The sequence below is a fragment of the Cibotium barometz genome, chromosome 13 (assembly GCF_041138505.1).
Source record: "Cibotium barometz isolate CiBa-2024 chromosome 13, ASM4113850v1, whole genome shotgun sequence".
Classification (NCBI taxonomy): Eukaryota; Viridiplantae; Streptophyta; class Polypodiopsida; order Cyatheales; family Cibotiaceae; genus Cibotium; species Cibotium barometz.
In genome coordinates, this window is record NC_141058.1 from 57,112,871 (window position 1) to 57,138,228 (window position 25,358).

Below are 25,358 nucleotides of genomic sequence, written 5' to 3' on the forward strand. Positions count from 1 at the left end.
ATTAAATTATCAAGTTTACGCGGTGGTGTGCTTCCGCTTTCTTGTTGCTTGTATGCATGTTTGGAGGGAAGAGTTTGGGTGTCATAGGTATGCATCTTGTCTCTTGGAATGCACTTATCGCATGATATCACCAACTATTTTTTTAAGAGGATTCAATGTCCTCACCTCTATTTTGTCGAAGTGGGGTTGGTGGGAAAATAGTGGTGTGACCGACCACATATTGGGCTTGGTGGAAAATAGTGGGGTCACTTGACAACATATTGGTGGATTATGTGTATATTGAATGCAGTGCCCTTGCAGAGAAGCGTCTAGGAAGGATTAAAAAATGTTTGATCAGCCACCACACCAGCAAACGTTTGGGCTGCTCAACCAAGGATTCTCCCATAATGGAGGCCTTACAAACTAGAGCTAGCCGCCGCCAATACCTACAAGAGAGGGAAGCATTAATTTGCAGCAACATTTCCACCCATAGATGAGCTGCCTCTTCAGTCCAATGGTGAGTCAATGAAAATGTTTTATAGCCTCTCTCTAAGAGTCTTTGTGAAGATATCCATGCACCCCCTCAATGTCCACCCATAGATGAGCGACCTCTTCGGTCTCTAAGAGTCTTTGTGAAGATACCTATGCACCCCCTTAATCTCCACCCATACATGAGCTTACCTCTTCGGTCCAATGCCGATCAGCGAAGATGTTCTTTTAGAACATCTCTCTCAACAGTCTTTGTGAAGATATGGGGCAATACTAGAATGATATAAACTTCCTTACAGAGAGACTCAAACTGAGCAGTGCATACACACTGATCCATACATGAGCATACCCCAAGTGTGAACTGATGAAGAGACAATCTCATTGCATCGTGGAAATCTTAAGGGACTCCTAGAGTACATGTCGAGAGCGGTATTCCAAAATGAAACATCCTAAAAGGGCCCACATTTGTGAATATCCTCTCATGAACTTTTCTACTATTAGCTAGAATCTTCTCATCCAACCATCCTACACTTGCACATTCTGACTCTAAAAGATATGATTTCGTTGAAAATTACTAGGTAGATATGTATACTAAGTATGGATTGCTTGCAGAAGTACATACTTTTCTTGCTTAACGCCCATCAATTCCAAGCAACGATATAGGCGGCCAAAGCATTCTAGACTTTTGGTCTAAGCCCAGAAGTGCTCTTCTTCCTTCCTTAAGAGGATTGTCCATGGATTCCTTACTACTTGATCATTCCAAGAGAATTTAGCCAGTGCAAAGAAAACACACTCCTTTGTGTGTGCTGGCTGCGCATTGCTTCCTTGGGAGGAGGATCTTGGTTGGCTAGATGCATTGTATCATCAAATAATGGTGTCATCTGTGACAACATATTGTGCTCGGTGAGAAATAGTGCAGTCATTTGACAACATATTTGTGGATTATATGTATATTAAATGCAATGCCCTTGCAAAGGAGCATCTGAGAAGGATTAAAAAGTATTTTATGAGCCACAACACAACATTTAATATATGATTAATGCATAGACCCCCTGATCCAAAATGAAACATCCTGAAAGAGCCCACATTTGTGAATATCCTCATGAATTTTTCTGCTATTATAGCTGGAATCTTCTCACATCCAACCATCCTGCACTTGCACATTTTGACTCTAAAAGATATCATTTTGTTGAAAATTACTAGGTAGATACGTATACTAAGTATGGCTTACTTGCAAACATACATACTTTTTTTGTTAGCTCATCAAATCCAGACCAAGATATAGGCGGACAAAGCATTCTAGATTTTTGAGATAATCGCAGAAGTACTCTTCTCCTCCTTGTTAAGAGGATTCTCCATGGATTCCTCACTACTTGATGATTCCAAGATAGTTCAGCCAGTGCAAAGAAAACACACTCCTTTGTGTGTGCTGGCTGCGCATTGCTTCCTTTTTGGGAGGAGGATCTTGGTTGGCTAGATGCATTGTATCATCACAAGCAATGGTGTCACAAGCCTTCCAGACCTTACGTGCATGAAATGGTTTTCATTGTCTAAAAATTTAGATTTACACAGATCTATCCAGAATCATGCTCATGTGATAAGAAATCGTGCGCATGATCACGACAGGAATCACATCAAAAGTACTATTTATTCTCAGACCTCACAACTTCCCATAGTGTTAAGAAGTCCCTACGTGCTTCTCTTCTCGATTCTGAAGATATTAGTCAACTTGATTTTGCAGGGTTTAGAGTCATAGCCGTGATCATCTTTAGAATCACCGTGATGGTCTTCACCCTAATCAGCCCAACCAATTGTTCAAATGAGTTTTATAATACCCCTAGGAACTATTTCAAATGTCTATCTTATTAAATTATAAAGTTTATGTGGTGTGCTTCCGCTTTCTTGCTGCTTGTATGCATGTTTGGTGGGAAGAGTTTGGGTGCCATAGGTATGCATCTTGTCTCTTGGAATGCACTTATCGCATGATATTACCAATTTCTTTTAAGATGATTCAATGTTCTCACCTCTCTCAAGAGTCTTTGTGAAGATCCATGGGCCAATACTGGAATGAGATAAACTTCTTTGCAGAGAGACTCAAATTGAGCAATGCATACACGCTGATCCATACATGAGCATACCCCAAGTGTGAAGTCATGAGATGAGACAATCTCATTACATCGTGGAAATCTTAAGAGACTCCTAGAGTACATGTCAAGAGCGGTATTCCAAAATGAAACATCCTAAAAGGGCCCACGTTTGTGAATATCCTCTCATGAACTTTTCTACTATTAGCTAGAATCTTCTCACATCCAACCATCCTACACTTGCACATTTTGACTCTAAAAGATATCATTTCGTTGAAAATCTAATTACTAGGTAGATATGTATACTAAGTATGGATTGCTTGCAGAAGTACATACTTTTCTTGCTTAACGCCCATCAATTCCAAGCAACGATATAGGCGGCCAAAGCATTCTAGATTTTTGGTCTAAGCCCAGAAGTGCTCTTCTTCCTTCCTTAAGAGGATTGTCCATGGATTCCTTACTACTTGATCATTCCAAGAGAATTTAGCCAGTGCAAAGAAAACACACTCCTTTGTGTGTGCTGGCTGCGCATTGCTTCCTTGGGAGGAGGATCTTGGTTGGCTAGATGCATTGTATCATCAAATAATGGTGTCATCTGTGACAACATATTATGCTCGGTGAGAAATAGTGCGGTCATTTGACAACATATTTGTGGATTATATGTATATTAAATGCAATGCCCTTGCAAAGGAGCATCTGAGAAGGATCAAAAAGTATTTTATGAGCCACAACACAACATTTAATATATGATTAACGCATAGACTCCCTGATCCAAAATGAAACATCCTGAAAGAGCCCACATTTGTGAATATCCTCATGAATTTTTCTACTATTATAGCTGGAATCTTCTCACATCCAACCATCCTACACTTGCACATTTTGACTCTAAAAGATATCATTTTGTTGAAAATTACTAGGTAGATACGTATACTAAGTATGGCTTACTTGCAAACGTACATACTTTTTTGGTTGGCCCATCAAATCCAGACCAAGATATAGGCGGACAAAGCATTCTAGATTTTTGAGATAATCCCAGAAGTACCCTTCTCCCTCCTTGTTAAGAGGATTCTCCATGGATTCCTCACTACTTTATGATTCCAAGGTAGTTCAGCCAGTGCAAAGAAAACACACTCCTTTGTGTGTGCTGGCTGCGCATTGCTTCCTTTTTGGGAGGAGGATCCTCGTTGGCTAGATGCATTGTATCATCACAGGCAATGGTGTCACAAGCCTTCCAGACCTTACGTGCATGAAATGGTTTTCATTGTCTAAAAATTTAGATTTACACAGATCCATCCAGAATCATGCTCGTGTGATAAGAAATCGTGCGCATGATCACGACAGGAATCACATAAAAATTACTGTTTATTCTCAGACCTCACAACTTTCCATAGTGCTAAGAAGTCCCTACGTGCTTCTCTTCTCGATTCTGAAGATATCAGTCGACTTGATTTTGCAGGGTTTAGAGTCACAGCCGTGATCATCTTTAGAATCACTGTGATGGTCTTCACCCTAATCAGCCCACCAAAGTGTTCAAATGAGTTTCCTAATACCCCTAGGAACTATTTCAAATGTCTATCTTATTAAATTATAAAGTTTACGCGGTGCGCTTCCGCTTTCTTGCTGCTTGTATGCATGTTTGGTGGGAAGAGTTTGGGTGCCATAGGTATGCATCTTGTCTCTTGGAAGGCACTTATCGCATGATATTACCAATTTTCTTTAAGATGATTCAGTGTCCTCACCTCTATCTTGTCAAAGTGGGGTTGGTGGAAAATAGTGGTGTCACCTGACAACATATTGGGCTTGGTGGGAAATAGCGGGGTCACTTGACAAGATATTGGTGGACTATGTGTATATTAAACACAGTGCCCTTGCAAAGGAGCGCCTAGGAAGGATAAAAAATGTTTAATCAACCACCACAGGAGCATTTAATATACGAGCAATGCATACACACTGATCCATACACGAGCGTACCCCAAGTGTAAAGTGATGATCAGACAATCTCATTGCGTCGTGGAAATCTTAAGAGACTCCTCGAGTACATGTCAAGAGCGGTATTCCAAAATGAAACATCCGCAACAAAGAGCCCATGTTTGTGAATATCCTCATGAATTTTTTTACTATTGGCTGGAATCTTCTCACATCCAACCGTCCTACACTTGAACATATTGACTCTAAAAGATAAGATTTTGTTGAAAATTATTGGATAGATATGTATACTAAGTATGGCTTGCTTGATTTTTGAGTTAAGCCCAGAAGTGCCCCTTCTCCCTCCTTGTTAAGAGGATATTCTCCATGGATTCCTCACTACTTGATGACTGCGAGACAATTCAGCCAGTGCACAGAAAACACGCTCCTTTGTGTGTGCTGGCCGCGCATTGCTTCTTCCTTGTTGGGAGGAGGATCCTGGTTGGCTAGATGCATTATTATATCATCAAAGGAAATGTTGTCACAAGCCTTCCGGACTTTACGTGCAAGAAATGGTTTTCATTGTCTAAAAAGTTAGATTTGCACAGATCCATCCAGAATCATGCTCGTGTGATAAGAAATCGTGGGCATGATCACGAGATAGGAATCACATCAAAATTACTAGTTATTCTCAGACCTCAAAACTTTACGTAGTGTTAAGTCCCTACGTGCTTCTCTTCTGGATTCTGAAGATATTAGTGAGCTTGATTTTGCAAGGTTTAGTCACAGCCGTGATCCTCTTTAGAATCACAATGATGGTCTTCACCTAAAGCAGCCCAACGAATTGTTCAAATGGGTTTCGTGGTACCCCTAGGAACTATTTCAGATGTCTATCTTATTAAATTATCAAGTTTACGCGGTGGTGTGCTTCCGCTTTCTTGTTGCTTGTATGCATGTTTGGAGGGAAGAGTTTGGGTGTCATAGGTATGCATCTTGTCTCTTGGAATGCACTTATCGCATGATATCACCAACTATTTTTTTAAGAGGATTCAATGTCCTCACCTCTATTTTGTCGAAGTGGGGTTGGTGGGAAAATAGTGGTGTGACCGACCACATATTGGGCTTGGTGGAAAATAGTGGGGTCACTTGACAACATATTGGTGGATTATGTGTATATTGAATGCAGTGCCCTTGCAGAGAAGCGTCTAGGAAGGATTAAAAAATGTTTGATCAGCCACCACACCAGCAAACGTTTGGGCTGCTCAACCAAGGATTCTCCCATAATGGAGGCCTTACAAACTAGAGCTAGCCGCCGCCAATACCTACAAGAGAGGGAAGCATTAATTTGCAGCAACATTTCCACCCATAGATGAGCTGCCTCTTCAGTCCAATGGTGAGTCAATGAAAATGTTTTATAGCCTCTCTCTAAGAGTCTTTGTGAAGATATCCATGCACCCCCTCAATGTCCACCCATAGATGAGCGACCTCTTCGGTCTCTAAGAGTCTTTGTGAAGATACCTATGCACCCCCTTAATCTCCACCCATACATGAGCTTACCTCTTCGGTCCAATGCCGATCAGCGAAGATGTTCTTTTAGAACATCTCTCTCAACAGTCTTTGTGAAGATATGGGGCAATACTAGAATGATATAAACTTCCTTACAGAGAGACTCAAACTGAGCAGTGCATACACACTGATCCATACATGAGCATACCCCAAGTGTGAACTGATGAAGAGACAATCTCATTGCATCGTGGAAATCTTAAGGGACTCCTAGAGTACATGTCGAGAGCGGTATTCCAAAATGAAACATCCTAAAAGGGCCCACATTTGTGAATATCCTCTCATGAACTTTTCTACTATTAGCTAGAATCTTCTCATCCAACCATCCTACACTTGCACATTCTGACTCTAAAAGATATGATTTCGTTGAAAATTACTAGGTAGATATGTATACTAAGTATGGATTGCTTGCAGAAGTACATACTTTTCTTGCTTAACGCCCATCAATTCCAAGCAACGATATAGGCGGCCAAAGCATTCTAGACTTTTGGTCTAAGCCCAGAAGTGCTCTTCTTCCTTCCTTAAGAGGATTGTCCATGGATTCCTTACTACTTGATCATTCCAAGAGAATTTAGCCAGTGCAAAGAAAACACACTCCTTTGTGTGTGCTGGCTGCGCATTGCTTCCTTGGGAGGAGGATCTTGGTTGGCTAGATGCATTGTATCATCAAATAATGGTGTCATCTGTGACAACATATTGTGCTCGGTGAGAAATAGTGCAGTCATTTGACAACATATTTGTGGATTATATGTATATTAAATGCAATGCCCTTGCAAAGGAGCATCTGAGAAGGATTAAAAAGTATTTTATGAGCCACAACACAACATTTAATATATGATTAATGCATAGACCCCCTGATCCAAAATGAAACATCCTGAAAGAGCCCACATTTGTGAATATCCTCATGAATTTTTCTGCTATTATAGCTGGAATCTTCTCACATCCAACCATCCTGCACTTGCACATTTTGACTCTAAAAGATATCATTTTGTTGAAAATTACTAGGTAGATACGTATACTAAGTATGGCTTACTTGCAAACATACATACTTTTTTTGTTAGCTCATCAAATCCAGACCAAGATATAGGCGGACAAAGCATTCTAGATTTTTGAGATAATCGCAGAAGTACTCTTCTCCTCCTTGTTAAGAGGATTCTCCATGGATTCCTCACTACTTGATGATTCCAAGATAGTTCAGCCAGTGCAAAGAAAACACACTCCTTTGTGTGTGCTGGCTGCGCATTGCTTCCTTTTTGGGAGGAGGATCTTGGTTGGCTAGATGCATTGTATCATCACAAGCAATGGTGTCACAAGCCTTCCAGACCTTACGTGCATGAAATGGTTTTCATTGTCTAAAAATTTAGATTTACACAGATCTATCCAGAATCATGCTCATGTGATAAGAAATCGTGCGCATGATCACGACAGGAATCACATCAAAAGTACTATTTATTCTCAGACCTCACAACTTCCCATAGTGTTAAGAAGTCCCTACGTGCTTCTCTTCTCGATTCTGAAGATATTAGTCAACTTGATTTTGCAGGGTTTAGAGTCATAGCCGTGATCATCTTTAGAATCACCGTGATGGTCTTCACCCTAATCAGCCCAACCAATTGTTCAAATGAGTTTTATAATACCCCTAGGAACTATTTCAAATGTCTATCTTATTAAATTATAAAGTTTATGTGGTGTGCTTCCGCTTTCTTGCTGCTTGTATGCATGTTTGGTGGGAAGAGTTTGGGTGCCATAGGTATGCATCTTGTCTCTTGGAATGCACTTATCGCATGATATTACCAATTTCTTTTAAGATGATTCAATGTTCTCACCTCTCTCAAGAGTCTTTGTGAAGATCCATGGGCCAATACTGGAATGAGATAAACTTCTTTGCAGAGAGACTCAAATTGAGCAATGCATACACGCTGATCCATACATGAGCATACCCCAAGTGTGAAGTCATGAGATGAGACAATCTCATTACATCGTGGAAATCTTAAGAGACTCCTAGAGTACATGTCAAGAGCGGTATTCCAAAATGAAACATCCTAAAAGGGCCCACGTTTGTGAATATCCTCTCATGAACTTTTCTACTATTAGCTAGAATCTTCTCACATCCAACCATCCTACACTTGCACATTTTGACTCTAAAAGATATCATTTCGTTGAAAATCTAATTACTAGGTAGATATGTATACTAACTATGGATTGCTTGCAGAAGTACATACTTTTCTTGCTTAACGCCCATCAATTCCAAGCAACGATATAGGCGGCCAAAGCATTCTAGATTTTTGGTCTAAGCCCAGAAGTGCTCTTCTTCCTTCCTTAAGAGGATTGTCCATGGATTCCTTACTACTTGATCATTCCAAGAGAATTTAGCCAGTGCAAAGAAAACACACTCCTTTGTGTGTGCTGGCTGCGCATTGCTTCCTTGGGAGGAGGATCTTGGTTGGCTAGATGCATTGTATCATCAAATAATGGTGTCATCTGTGACAACATATTATGCTCGGTGAGAAATAGTGCGGTCATTTGACAACATATTTGTGGATTATATGTATATTAAATGCAATGCCCTTGCAAAGGAGCATCTGAGAAGGATCAAAAAGTATTTTATGAGCCACAACACAACATTTAATATATGATTAACGCATAGACTCCCTGATCCAAAATGAAACATCCTGAAAGAGCCCACATTTGTGAATATCCTCATGAATTTTTCTACTATTATAGCTGGAATCTTCTCACATCCAACCATGCACATTTTGACTCTAAAAGATATCATTTTGTTGAAAATTACTAGGTAGATACGTATACTAAGTATGGCTTACTTGCAAACGTACATACTTTTTTGGTTGGCCCATCAAATCCAGACCAAGATATAGGCGGACAAAGCATTCTAGATTTTTGAGATAATCCCAGAAGTACCCTTCTCCCTCCTTGTTAAGAGGATTCTCCATGGATTCCTCACTACTTTATGATTCCAAGGTAGTTCAGCCAGTGCAAAGAAAACACACTCCTTTGTGTGTGCTGGCTGCGCATTGCTTCCTTTTTGGGAGGAGGATCCTCGTTGGCTAGATGCATTGTATCATCACAGGCAATGGTGTCACAAGCCTTCCAGACCTTACGTGCATGAAATGGTTTTCATTGTCTAAAAATTTAGATTTACACAGATCCATCCAGAATCATGCTCGTGTGATAAGAAATCGTGCGCATGATCACGACAGGAATCACATAAAAATTACTGTTTATTCTCAGACCTCACAACTTTCCATAGTGCTAAGAAGTCCCTACGTGCTTCTCTTCTCGATTCTGAAGATATCAGTCGACTTGATTTTGCAGGGTTTAGAGTCACAGCCGTGATCATCTTTAGAATCACTGTGATGGTCTTCACCCTAATCAGCCCACCAAAGTGTTCAAATGAGTTTCCTAATACCCCTAGGAACTATTTCAAATGTCTATCTTATTAAATTATAAAGTTTACGCGGTGCGCTTCCGCTTTCTTGCTGCTTGTATGCATGTTTGGTGGGAAGAGTTTGGGTGCCATAGGTATGCATCTTGTCTCTTGGAAGGCACTTATCGCATGATATTACCAATTTTCTTTAAGATGATTCAGTGTCCTCACCTCTATCTTGTCAAAGTGGGGTTGGTGGAAAATAGTGGTGTCACCTGACAACATATTGGGCTTGGTGGGAAATAGCGGGGTCACTTGACAAGATATTGGTGGACTATGTGTATATTAAACACAGTGCCCTTGCAAAGGAGCGCCTAGGAAGGATAAAAAATGTTTAATCAACCACCACAGGAGCATTTAATATACGAGCAATGCATACACACTGATCCATACACGAGCGTACCCCAAGTGTAAAGTGATGATCAGACAATCTCATTGCGTCGTGGAAATCTTAAGAGACTCCTCGAGTACATGTCAAGAGCGGTATTCCAAAATGAAACATCCGCAACAAAGAGCCCATGTTTGTGAATATCCTCATGAATTTTTTTACTATTGGCTGGAATCTTCTCACATCCAACCGTCCTACACTTGAACATATTGACTCTAAAAGATAAGATTTTGTTGAAAATTATTGGATAGATATGTATACTAAGTATGGCTTGCTTGATTTTTGAGTTAAGCCCAGAAGTGCCCCTTCTCCCTCCTTGTTAAGAGGATATTCTCCATGGATTCCTCACTACTTGATGACTGCGAGACAATTCAGCCAGTGCACAGAAAACACGCTCCTTTGTGTGTGCTGGCCGCGCATTGCTTCTTCCTTGTTGGGAGGAGGATCCTGGTTGGCTAGATGCATTATTATATCATCAAAGGAAATGTTGTCACAAGCCTTCCGGACTTTACGTGCAAGAAATGGTTTTCATTGTCTAAAAAGTTAGATTTGCACAGATCCATCCAGAATCATGCTCGTGTGATAAGAAATCGTGGGCATGATCACGAGATAGGAATCACATCAAAATTACTAGTTATTCTCAGACCTCAAAACTTTACGTAGTGTTAAGTCCCTACGTGCTTCTCTTCTGGATTCTGAAGATATTAGTGAGCTTGATTTTGCAAGGTTTAGTCACAGCCGTGATCCTCTTTAGAATCACAATGATGGTCTTCACCTAAAGCAGCCCAACGAATTGTTCAAATGGGTTTCGTGGTACCCCTAGGAACTATTTCAGATGTCTATCTTATTAAATTATCAAGTTTACGCGGTGGTGTGCTTCCGCTTTCTTGTTGCTTGTATGCATGTTTGGAGGGAAGAGTTTGGGTGTCATAGGTATGCATCTTGTCTCTTGGAATGCACTTATCGCATGATATCACCAACTATTTTTTTAAGAGGATTCAATGTCCTCACCTCTATTTTGTCGAAGTGGGGTTGGTGGGAAAATAGTGGTGTGACCGACCACATATTGGGCTTGGTGGAAAATAGTGGGGTCACTTGACAACATATTGGTGGATTATGTGTATATTGAATGCAGTGCCCTTGCAGAGAAGCGTCTAGGAAGGATTAAAAAATGTTTGATCAGCCACCACACCAGCAAACGTTTGGGCTGCTCAACCAAGGATTCTCCCATAATGGAGGCCTTACAAACTAGAGCTAGCCGCCGCCAATACCTACAAGAGAGGGAAGCATTAATTTGCAGCAACATTTCCACCCATAGATGAGCTGCCTCTTCAGTCCAATGGTGAGTCAATGAAAATGTTTTATAGCCTCTCTCTAAGAGTCTTTGTGAAGATATCCATGCACCCCCTCAATGTCCACCCATAGATGAGCGACCTCTTCGGTCTCTAAGAGTCTTTGTGAAGATACCTATGCACCCCCTTAATCTCCACCCATACATGAGCTTACCTCTTCGGTCCAATGCCGATCAGCGAAGATGTTCTTTTAGAACATCTCTCTCAACAGTCTTTGTGAAGATATGGGGCAATACTAGAATGATATAAACTTCCTTACAGAGAGACTCAAACTGAGCAGTGCATACACACTGATCCATACATGAGCATACCCCAAGTGTGAACTGATGAAGAGACAATCTCATTGCATCGTGGAAATCTTAAGGGACTCCTAGAGTACATGTCGAGAGCGGTATTCCAAAATGAAACATCCTAAAAGGGCCCACATTTGTGAATATCCTCTCATGAACTTTTCTACTATTAGCTAGAATCTTCTCATCCAACCATCCTACACTTGCACATTCTGACTCTAAAAGATATGATTTCGTTGAAAATTACTAGGTAGATATGTATACTAAGTATGGATTGCTTGCAGAAGTACATACTTTTCTTGCTTAACGCCCATCAATTCCAAGCAACGATATAGGCGGCCAAAGCATTCTAGACTTTTGGTCTAAGCCCAGAAGTGCTCTTCTTCCTTCCTTAAGAGGATTGTCCATGGATTCCTTACTACTTGATCATTCCAAGAGAATTTAGCCAGTGCAAAGAAAACACACTCCTTTGTGTGTGCTGGCTGCGCATTGCTTCCTTGGGAGGAGGATCTTGGTTGGCTAGATGCATTGTATCATCAAATAATGGTGTCATCTGTGACAACATATTGTGCTCGGTGAGAAATAGTGCAGTCATTTGACAACATATTTGTGGATTATATGTATATTAAATGCAATGCCCTTGCAAAGGAGCATCTGAGAAGGATTAAAAAGTATTTTATGAGCCACAACACAACATTTAATATATGATTAATGCATAGACCCCCTGATCCAAAATGAAACATCCTGAAAGAGCCCACATTTGTGAATATCCTCATGAATTTTTCTGCTATTATAGCTGGAATCTTCTCACATCCAACCATCCTGCACTTGCACATTTTGACTCTAAAAGATATCATTTTGTTGAAAATTACTAGGTAGATACGTATACTAAGTATGGCTTACTTGCAAACATACATACTTTTTTTGTTAGCTCATCAAATCCAGACCAAGATATAGGCGGACAAAGCATTCTAGATTTTTGAGATAATCGCAGAAGTACTCTTCTCCTCCTTGTTAAGAGGATTCTCCATGGATTCCTCACTACTTGATGATTCCAAGATAGTTCAGCCAGTGCAAAGAAAACACACTCCTTTGTGTGTGCTGGCTGCGCATTGCTTCCTTTTTGGGAGGAGGATCTTGGTTGGCTAGATGCATTGTATCATCACAAGCAATGGTGTCACAAGCCTTCCAGACCTTACGTGCATGAAATGGTTTTCATTGTCTAAAAATTTAGATTTACACAGATCTATCCAGAATCATGCTCATGTGATAAGAAATCGTGCGCATGATCACGACAGGAATCACATCAAAAGTACTATTTATTCTCAGACCTCACAACTTCCCATAGTGTTAAGAAGTCCCTACGTGCTTCTCTTCTCGATTCTGAAGATATTAGTCAACTTGATTTTGCAGGGTTTAGAGTCATAGCCGTGATCATCTTTAGAATCACCGTGATGGTCTTCACCCTAATCAGCCCAACCAATTGTTCAAATGAGTTTTATAATACCCCTAGGAACTATTTCAAATGTCTATCTTATTAAATTATAAAGTTTATGTGGTGTGCTTCCGCTTTCTTGCTGCTTGTATGCATGTTTGGTGGGAAGAGTTTGGGTGCCATAGGTATGCATCTTGTCTCTTGGAATGCACTTATCGCATGATATTACCAATTTCTTTTAAGATGATTCAATGTTCTCACCTCTCTCAAGAGTCTTTGTGAAGATCCATGGGCCAATACTGGAATGAGATAAACTTCTTTGCAGAGAGACTCAAATTGAGCAATGCATACACGCTGATCCATACATGAGCATACCCCAAGTGTGAAGTCATGAGATGAGACAATCTCATTACATCGTGGAAATCTTAAGAGACTCCTAGAGTACATGTCAAGAGCGGTATTCCAAAATGAAACATCCTAAAAGGGCCCACGTTTGTGAATATCCTCTCATGAACTTTTCTACTATTAGCTAGAATCTTCTCACATCCAACCATCCTACACTTGCACATTTTGACTCTAAAAGATATCATTTCGTTGAAAATCTAATTACTAGGTAGATATGTATACTAACTATGGATTGCTTGCAGAAGTACATACTTTTCTTGCTTAACGCCCATCAATTCCAAGCAACGATATAGGCGGCCAAAGCATTCTAGATTTTTGGTCTAAGCCCAGAAGTGCTCTTCTTCCTTCCTTAAGAGGATTGTCCATGGATTCCTTACTACTTGATCATTCCAAGAGAATTTAGCCAGTGCAAAGAAAACACACTCCTTTGTGTGTGCTGGCTGCGCATTGCTTCCTTGGGAGGAGGATCTTGGTTGGCTAGATGCATTGTATCATCAAATAATGGTGTCATCTGTGACAACATATTATGCTCGGTGAGAAATAGTGCGGTCATTTGACAACATATTTGTGGATTATATGTATATTAAATGCAATGCCCTTGCAAAGGAGCATCTGAGAAGGATCAAAAAGTATTTTATGAGCCACAACACAACATTTAATATATGATTAACGCATAGACTCCCTGATCCAAAATGAAACATCCTGAAAGAGCCCACATTTGTGAATATCCTCATGAATTTTTCTACTATTATAGCTGGAATCTTCTCACATCCAACCATGCACATTTTGACTCTAAAAGATATCATTTTGTTGAAAATTACTAGGTAGATACGTATACTAAGTATGGCTTACTTGCAAACGTACATACTTTTTTGGTTGGCCCATCAAATCCAGACCAAGATATAGGCGGACAAAGCATTCTAGATTTTTGAGATAATCCCAGAAGTACCCTTCTCCCTCCTTGTTAAGAGGATTCTCCATGGATTCCTCACTACTTTATGATTCCAAGGTAGTTCAGCCAGTGCAAAGAAAACACACTCCTTTGTGTGTGCTGGCTGCGCATTGCTTCCTTTTTGGGAGGAGGATCCTCGTTGGCTAGATGCATTGTATCATCACAGGCAATGGTGTCACAAGCCTTCCAGACCTTACGTGCATGAAATGGTTTTCATTGTCTAAAAATTTAGATTTACACAGATCCATCCAGAATCATGCTCGTGTGATAAGAAATCGTGCGCATGATCACGACAGGAATCACATAAAAATTACTGTTTATTCTCAGACCTCACAACTTTCCATAGTGCTAAGAAGTCCCTACGTGCTTCTCTTCTCGATTCTGAAGATATCAGTCGACTTGATTTTGCAGGGTTTAGAGTCACAGCCGTGATCATCTTTAGAATCACTGTGATGGTCTTCACCCTAATCAGCCCACCAAAGTGTTCAAATGAGTTTCCTAATACCCCTAGGAACTATTTCAAATGTCTATCTTATTAAATTATAAAGTTTACGCGGTGCGCTTCCGCTTTCTTGCTGCTTGTATGCATGTTTGGTGGGAAGAGTTTGGGTGCCATAGGTATGCATCTTGTCTCTTGGAAGGCACTTATCGCATGATATTACCAATTTTCTTTAAGATGATTCAGTGTCCTCACCTCTATCTTGTCAAAGTGGGGTTGGTGGAAAATAGTGGTGTCACCTGACAACATATTGGGCTTGGTGGGAAATAGCGGGGTCACTTGACAAGATATTGGTGGACTATGTGTATATTAAACACAGTGCCCTTGCAAAGGAGCGCCTAGGAAGGATAAAAAATGTTTAATCAACCACCACAGGAGCATTTAATATACGAGCAATGCATACACACTGATCCATACACGAGCGTACCCCAAGTGTAAAGTGATGATCAGACAATCTCATTGCGTCGTGGAAATCTTAAGAGACTCCTCGAGTACATGTCAAGAGCGGTATTCCAAAATGAAACATCCGCAACAAAGAGCCCATGTTTGTGAATATCCTCATGAATTTTTTTACTATTGGCTGGAATCTTCTCACATCCAACCGTCCTACACTTGAACATATTGACTCTAAAAGATAAGATTTTGTTGAAAATTATTGGATAGATATGTATACTAAGTATGGCTTGCTTGATTTTTGAGTTAAGCCCAGAAGTGCCCCTTCTCCCTCCTTGTTAAGAGGATATTCTCCATGGATTCCTCACTACTTGATGACTGCGAGACAATTCAGCCAGTGCACAGAAAACACGCTCCTTTGTGTGTGCTGGCCGCGCATTGCTTCTTCCTTGTTGGGAGGAGGATCCTGGTTGGCTAGATGCATTATTATATCATCAAAGGAAATGTTGTCACAAGCCTTCCGGACTTTACGTGCAAGAAATGGTTTTCATTGTCTAAAAAGTTAGATTTGCACAGATCCATCCAGAATCATGCTCGTGTGATAAGAAATCGTGGGCATGATCACGAGATAGGAATCACATCAAAATTACTAGTTATTCTCAGACCTCAAAACTTTACGTAGTGTTAAGTCCCTACGTGCTTCTCTTCTGGATTCTGAAGATATTAGTGAGCTTGATTTTGCAAGGTTTAGTCACAGCCGTGATCCTCTTTAGAATCACAATGATGGTCTTCACCTAAAGCAGCCCAACGAATTGTTCAAATGGGTTTCGTGGTACCCCTAGGAACTATTTCAGATGTCTATCTTATTAAATTATCAAGTTTACGCGGTGGTGTGCTTCCGCTTTCTTGTTGCTTGTATGCATGTTTGGAGGGAAGAGTTTGGGTGTCATAGGTATGCATCTTGTCTCTTGGAATGCACTTATCGCATGATATCACCAACTATTTTTTTAAGAGGATTCAATGTCCTCACCTCTATTTTGTCGAAGTGGGGTTGGTGGGAAAATAGTGGTGTGACCGACCACATATTGGGCTTGGTGGAAAATAGTGGGGTCACTTGACAACATATTGGTGGATTATGTGTATATTGAATGCAGTGCCCTTGCAGAGAAGCGTCTAGGAAGGATTAAAAAATGTTTGATCAGCCACCACACCAGCAAACGTTTGGCTGCTCAACCAAGGATTCTCCCATAATGGAGGCCTTACAAACTAGAGCTAGCCGCCGCCAATACCTACAAGAGAGGGAAGCATTAATTTGCAGCAACATTTCCACCCATAGATGAGCTGCCTCTTCAGTCCAATGGTGAGTCAATGAAAATGTTTTATAGCCTCTCTCTAAGAGTCTTTGTGAAGATATCCATGCACCCCCTCAATGTCCACCCATAGATGAGCGACCTCTTCGGTCTCTAAGAGTCTTTGTGAAGATACCTATGCACCCCCTTAATCTCCACCCATACATGAGCTTACCTCTTCGGTCCAATGCCGATCAGCGAAGATGTTCTTTTAGAACATCTCTCTCAACAGTCTTTGTGAAGATATGGGGCAATACTAGAATGATATAAACTTCCTTACAGAGAGACTCAAACTGAGCAGTGCATACACACTGATCCATACATGAGCATACCCCAAGTGTGAACTGATGAAGAGACAATCTCATTGCATCGTGGAAATCTTAAGGGACTCCTAGAGTACATGTCGAGAGCGGTATTCCAAAATGAAACATCCTAAAAGGGCCCACATTTGTGAATATCCTCTCATGAACTTTTCTACTATTAGCTAGAATCTTCTCATCCAACCATCCTACACTTGCACATTCTGACTCTAAAAGATATGATTTCGTTGAAAATTACTAGGTAGATATGTATACTAAGTATGGATTGCTTGCAGAAGTACATACTTTTCTTGCTTAACGCCCATCAATTCCAAGCAACGATATAGGCGGCCAAAGCATTCTAGACTTTTGGTCTAAGCCCAGAAGTGCTCTTCTTCCTTCCTTAAGAGGATTGTCCATGGATTCCTTACTACTTGATCATTCCAAGAGAATTTAGCCAGTGCAAAGAAAACACACTCCTTTGTGTGTGCTGGCTGCGCATTGCTTCCTTGGGAGGAGGATCTTGGTTGGCTAGATGCATTGTATCATCAAATAATGGTGTCATCTGTGACAACATATTGTGCTCGGTGAGAAATAGTGCAGTCATTTGACAACATATTTGTGGATTATATGTATATTAAATGCAATGCCCTTGCAAAGGAGCATCTGAGAAGGATTAAAAAGTATTTTATGAGCCACAACACAACATTTAATATATGATTAATGCATAGACCCCCTGATCCAAAATGAAACATCCTGAAAGAGCCCACATTTGTGAATATCCTCATGAATTTTTCTGCTATTATAGCTGGAATCTTCTCACATCCAACCATCCTGCACTTGCACATTTTGACTCTAAAAGATATCATTTTGTTGAAAATTACTAGGTAGATACGTATACTAAGTATGGCTTACTTGCAAACATACATACTTTTTTTGTTAGCTCATCAAATCCAGACCAAGATATAGGCGGACAAAGCATTCTAGATTTTTGAGATAATCGCAGAAGTACTCTTCTCCTCCTTGTTAAGAGGATTCTCCATGGATTCCTCACTACTTGATGATTCCAAGATAGTTCAGCCAGTGCAAAGAAAACACACTCCTTTGTGTGTGCTGGCTGCGCATTGCTTCCTTTTTGGGAGGAGGATCTTGGTTGGCTAGATGCATTGTATCATCACAAGCAATGGTGTCACAAGCCTTCCAGACCTTACGTGCATGAAATGGTTTTCATTGTCTAAAAATTTAGATTTACACAGATCTATCCAGAATCATGCTCATGTGATAAGAAATCGTGCGCATGATCACGACAGGAATCACATCAAAAGTACTATTTATTCTCAGACCTCACAACTTCCCATAGTGTTAAGAAGTCCCTACGTGCTTCTCTTCTCGATTCTGAAGATATTAGTCAACTTGATTTTGCAGGGTTTAGAGTCATAGCCGTGATCATCTTTAGAATCACCGTGATGGTCTTCACCCTAATCAGCCCAACCAATTGTTCAAATGAGTTTTATAATACCCCTAGGAACTATTTCAAATGTCTATCTTATTAAATTATAAAGTTTATGTGGTGTGCTTCCGCTTTCTTGCTGCTTGTATGCATGTTTGGTGGGAAGAGTTTGGGTGCCATAGGTATGCATCTTGTCTCTTGGAATGCACTTATCGCATGATATTACCAATTTCTTTTAAGATGATTCAATGTTCTCACCTCTCTCAAGAGTCTTTGTGAAGATCCATGGGCCAATACTGGAATGAGATAAACTTCTTTGCAGAGAGACTCAAATTGAGCAATGCATACACGCTGATCCATACATGAGCATACCCCAAGTGTGAAGTCATGAGATGAGACAATCTCATTACATCGTGGAAATCTTAAGAGACTCCTAGAGTACATGTCAAGAGCGGTATTCCAAAATGAAACATCCTAAAAGGGCCCACGTTTGTGAATATCCTCTCATGAACTTTTCTACTATTAGCTAGAATCTTCTCACATCCAACCATCCTACACTTGCACATTTTGACTCTAAAAGATATCATTTCGTTGAAAATCTAATTACTAGGTAGATATGTATACTAACTATGGATTGCTTGCAGAAGTACATACTTTTCTTGCTTAACGCCCATCAATTCCAAGCAACGATATAGGCGGCCAAAGCATTCTAGATTTTTGGTCTAAGCCCAGAAGTGCTCTTCTTCCTTCCTTAAGAGGATTGTCCATGGATTCCTTACTACTTGATCATTCCAAGAGAATTTAGCCAGTGCAAAGAAAACACACTCCTTTGTGTGTGCTGGCTGCGCATTGCTTCCTTGGGAGGAGGATCTTGGTTGGCTAGATGCATTGTATCATCAAATAATGGTGTCATCTGTGACAACATATTATGCTCGGTGAGAAATAGTGCGGTCATTTGACAACATATTTGTGGATTATATGTATATTAAATGCAATGCCCTTGCAAAGGAGCATCTGAGAAGGATCAAAAAGTATTTTATGAGCCACAACACAACATTTAATATATGATTAACGCATAGACTCCCTGATCCAAAATGAAACATCCTGAAAGAGCCCACATTTGTGAATATCCTCATGAATTTTTCTACTATTATAGCTGGAATCTTCTCACATCCAACCATGCACATTTTGACTCTAAAAGATATCATTTTGTTGAAAATTACTAGGTAGATACGTATACTAAGTATGGCTTACTTGCAAACGTACATACTTTTTTGGTTGGCCCATCAAATCCAGACCAAGATATAGGCGGACAAAGCATTCTAGATTTTTGAGATAATCCCAGAAGTACCCTTCTCCCTCCTTGTTAAGAGGATTCTCCATGGATTCCTCACTACTTTATGATTCCAAGGTAGTTCAGCCAGTGCAAAGAAAACACACTCCTTTGTGTGTGCTGGCTGCGCATTGCTTCCTTTTTGGGAGGAGGATCCTCGTTGGCTAGATGCATTGTATCATCACAGGCAATGGTGTCACAAGCCTTCCAGACCTTACGTGCATGAAATGGTTTTCATTGTCTAAAAATTTAGATTTACACAGATCCATCCAGAATCATGCTCGTGTGATAAGAAATCGTGCGCATGATCACGACAGGAATCACATAAAAATTACTGTTTATTCTCAGACCTCACAACTTTCCATAGTGCTAAGAAGTCCCTACGTGCTTCTCTTCTCGATTCTGAAGATATCAGTCGACTTGATTTTGCAGGGTTTAGAGTCACAGCCGTGATCATCTTTAGAATCACTGTGATGGTCTTCACCCTAATCAGCCCACCAAAGTGTTCAAATGAGTTTCCTAATACCCCTAGGAACTATTTCAAATGTCTATCTTATTAAATTATAAAGTTTACGCGGTGCGCTTCCGCTTTCTTGCTGCTTGTATGCATGTTTGGTGGGAAGAGTTTGGGTGCCATAGGTATGCATCTTGTCTCTTGGAAGGCACTTATCGCATGATATTACCAATTTTCTTTAAGATGATTCAGTGTCCTCACCTCTATCTTGTCAAAGTGGGGTTGGTGGAAAATAGTGGTGTCACCTGACAACATATTGGGCTTGGTGGGAAATAGCGGGGTCACTTGACAAGATATTGGTGGACTATGTGTATATTAAACACAGTGCCCTTGCAAAGGAGCGCCTAGGAAGGATAAAAAATGTTTAATCAACCACCACAGGAGCATTTAATATACGAGCAATGCATACACACTGATCCATACACGAGCGTACCCCAAGTGTAAAGTGATGATCAGACAATCTCATTGCGTCGTGGAAATCTTAAGAGACTCCTCGAGTACATGTCAAGAGCGGTATTCCAAAATGAAACATCCGCAACAAAGAGCCCATGTTTGTGAATATCCTCATGAATTTTTTTACTATTGGCTGGAATCTTCTCACATCCAACCGTCCTACACTTGAACATATTGACTCTAAAAGATAAGATTTTGTTGAAAATTATTGGATAGATATGTATACTAAGTATGGCTTGCTTGATTTTTGAGTTAAGCCCAGAAGTGCCCCTTCTCCCTCCTTGTTAAGAGGATATTCTCCATGGATTCCTCACTACTTGATGACTGCGAGACAATTCAGCCAGTGCACAGAAAACACGCTCCTTTGTGTGTGCTGGCCGCGCATTGCTTCTTCCTTGTTGGGAGGAGGATCCTGGTTGGCTAGATGCATTATTATATCATCAAAGGAAATGTTGTCACAAGCCTTCCGGACTTTACGTGCAAGAAATGGTTTTCATTGTCTAAAAAGTTAGATTTGCACAGATCCATCCAGAATCATGCTCGTGTGATAAGAAATCGTGGGCATGATCACGAGATAGGAATCACATCAAAATTACTAGTTATTCTCAGACCTCAAAACTTTACGTAGTGTTAAGTCCCTACGTGCTTCTCTTCTGGATTCTGAAGATATTAGTGAGCTTGATTTTGCAAGGTTTAGTCACAGCCGTGATCCTCTTTAGAATCACAATGATGGTCTTCACCTAAAGCAGCCCAACGAATTGTTCAAATGGGTTTCGTGGTACCCCTAGGAACTATTTCAGATGTCTATCTTATTAAATTATCAAGTTTACGCGGTGGTGTGCTTCCGCTTTCTTGTTGCTTGTATGCATGTTTGGAGGGAAGAGTTTGGGTGTCATAGGTATGCATCTTGTCTCTTGGAATGCACTTATCGCATGATATCACCAACTATTTTTTTAAGAGGATTCAATGTCCTCACCTCTATTTTGTCGAAGTGGGGTTGGTGGGAAAATAGTGGTGTGACCGACCACATATTGGGCTTGGTGGAAAATAGTGGGGTCACTTGACAACATATTGGTGGATTATGTGTATATTGAATGCAGTGCCCTTGCAGAGAAGCGTCTAGGAAGGATTAAAAAATGTTTGATCAGCCACCACACCAGCAAACGTTTGGGCTGCTCAACCAAGGATTCTCCCATAATGGAGGCCTTACAAACTAGAGCTAGCCGCCGCCAATACCTACAAGAGAGGGAAGCATTAATTTGCAGCAACATTTCCACCCATAGATGAGCTGCCTCTTCAGTCCAATGGTGAGTCAATGAAAATGTTTTATAGCCTCTCTCTAAGAGTCTTTGTGAAGATATCCATGCACCCCCTCAATGTCCACCCATAGATGAGCGACCTCTTCGGTCTCTAAGAGTCTTTGTGAAGATACCTATGCACCCCCTTAATCTCCACCCATACATGAGCTTACCTCTTCGGTCCAATGCCGATCAGCGAAGATGTTCTTTTAGAACATCTCTCTCAACAGTCTTTGTGAAGATATGGGGCAATACTAGAATGATATAAACTTCCTTACAGAGAGACTCAAACTGAGCAGTGCATACACACTGATCCATACATGAGCATACCCCAAGTGTGAACTGATGAAGAGACAATCTCATTGCATCGTGGAAATCTTAAGGGACTCCTAGAGTACATGTCGAGAGCGGTATTCCAAAATGAAACATCCTAAAAGGGCCCACATTTGTGAATATCCTCTCATGAACTTTTCTACTATTAGCTAGAATCTTCTCATCCAACCATCCTACACTTGCACATTCTGACTCTAAAAGATATGATTTCGTTGAAAATTACTAGGTAGATATGTATACTAAGTATGGATTGCTTGCAGAAGTACATACTTTTCTTGCTTAACGCCCATCAATTCCAAGCAACGATATAGGCGGCCAAAGCATTCTAGACTTTTGGTCTAAGCCCAGAAGTGCTCTTCTTCCTTCCTTAAGAGGATTGTCCATGGATTCCTTACTACTTGATCATTCCAAGAGAATTTAGCCAGTGCAAAGAAAACACACTCCTTTGTGTGTGCTGGCTGCGCATTGCTTCCTTGGGAGGAGGATCTTGGTTGGCTAGATGCATTGTAACATCAAATAATGGTGTCATCTGTGACAACATATTGTGCTCGGTGAGAAATAGTGCAGTCATTTGACAACATATTTGTGGATTATATGTATATTAAATGCAATGCCCTTGCAAAGGAGCATCTGAGAAGGATTAAAAAGTATTTTATGAGCCACAACACAACATTTAATATATGATTAATGCATAGACCCCCTGATCCAAAATGAAACATCCTGAAAGAGCCCACATTTGTGAATATCCTCATGAATTTTTCTGCTATTATAGCTGGAATCTTCTCACATCCAACCATCCTGCACTTGCACATTTTGACTCTAAAAGATATCATTTTGTTGAAAATTACTAGGTAGATACGTATACTAAGTATGGCTTACTTGCAAACATACATACTTTTTTTGTTAGCTCATCAAATCCAGACCAAGATATAGGCGGACAAAGCATTCTAGATTTTTGAGATAATCGCAGAAGTACTCTTCTCCTCCTTGTTAAGAGGATTCTCCATGGATTCCTCACTACTTGATGATTCCAAGATAGTTCAGCCAGTGCAAAGAAAACACACTCCTTTGTGTGTGCTGGCTGCGCATTGCTTCCTTTTTGGGAGGAGGATCTTGGTTGGCTAGATGCATTGTATCATCACAAGCAATGGTGTCACAAGCCTTCCAGACCTTACGTGCATGAAATGGTTTTCATTGTCTAAAAATTTAGATTTACACAGATCTATCCAGAATCATGCTCATGTGATAAGAAATCGTGCGCATGATCACGATAGGAATCACATCAAAAGTACTATTTATTCTCAGACCTCACAACTTCCCATAGTGTTAAGAAGTCCCTACGTGCTTCTCTTCTCGATTCTGAAGATATTAGTCAACTTGATTTTGCAGGGTTTAGAGTCATAGCCGTGATCATCTTTAGAATCACCGTGATGGTCTTCACCCTAATCAGCCCAACCAATTGTTCAAATGAGTTTTATAATACCCCTAGGAACTATTTCAAATGTCTATCTTATTAAATTATAAAGTTTATGTGGTGTGCTTCCGCTTTCTTGCTGCTTGTATGCATGTTTGGTGGGAAGAGTTTGGGTGCCATAGGTATGCATCTTGTCTCTTGGAATGCACTTATCGCATGATATTACCAATTTCTTTTAAGATGATTCAATGTTCTCACCTCTCTCAAGAGTCTTTGTGAAGATCCATGGGCCAATACTGGAATGAGATAAACTTCTTTGCAGAGAGACTCAAATTGAGCAATGCATACACGCTGATCCATACATGAGCATACCCCAAGTGTGAAGTCATGAGATGAGACAATCTCATTACATCGTGGAAATCTTAAGAGACTCCTAGAGTACATGTCAAGAGCGGTATTCCAAAATGAAACATCCTAAAAGGGCCCACGTTTGTGAATATCCTCTCATGAACTTTTCTACTATTAGCTAGAATCTTCTCACATCCAACCATCCTACACTTGCACATTTTGACTCTAAAAGATATCATTTCGTTGAAAATCTAATTACTAGGTAGATATGTATACTAACTATGGATTGCTTGCAGAAGTACATACTTTTCTTGCTTAACGCCCATCAATTCCAAGCAACGATATAGGCGGCCAAAGCATTCTAGACTTTTGGTCTAAGCCCAGAAGTGCTCTTCTTCCTTCCTTAAGAGGATTGTCCATGGATTCCTTACTACTTGATCATTCCAAGAGAATTTAGCCAGTGCAAAGAAAACACACTCCTTTGTGTGTGCTGGCTGCGCATTGCTTCCTTGGGAGGAGGATCTTGGTTGGCTAGATGCATTGTATCATCAAATAATGGTGTCAACATATTATGCTCGGTGAGAAATAGTGCGGTCATTTGACAACATATTTGTGGATTATATGTATATTAAATGCAATGCCCTTGCAAAGGAGCATCTGAGAAGGATCAAAAAGTATTTTATGAGCCACAACACAACATTTAATATATGATTAACGCATAGACTCCCTGATCCAAAATGAAACATCCTGAAAGAGCCCACATTTGTGAATATCCTCATGAATTTTTCTACTATTATAGCTGGAATCTTCTCACATCCAACCATCCTACACTTGCACATTTTGACTCTAAAAGATATCATTTTGTTGAAAATTACTAGGTAGATACGTATACTAAGTATGGCTTACTTGCAAACGTACATACTTTTTTGGTTGGCCCATCAAATCCAGACCAAGATATAGGCGGACAAAGCATTCTAGATTTTTGAGATAATCCCAGAAGTACCCTTCTCCCTCCTTGTTAAGAGGATTCTCCATGGATTCCTCACTACTTTATGATTCCAAGGTAGTTCAGCCAGTGCAAAGAAAACACACTCCTTTGTGTGTGCTGGCTGCGCATTGCTTCCTTTTTGGGAGGAGGATCCTCGTTGGCTAGATGCATTGTATCATCACAGGCAATGGTGTCACAAGCCTTCCAGACCTTACGTGCATGAAATGGTTTTCATTGTCTAAAAATTTAGATTTACACAGATCCATCCAGAATCATGCTCGTGTGATAAGAAATCGTGCGCATGATCACGACAGGAATCACATAAAAATTACTGTTTATTCTCAGACCTCACAACTTTCCATAGTGCTAAGAAGTCCCTACGTGCTTCTCTTCTCGATTC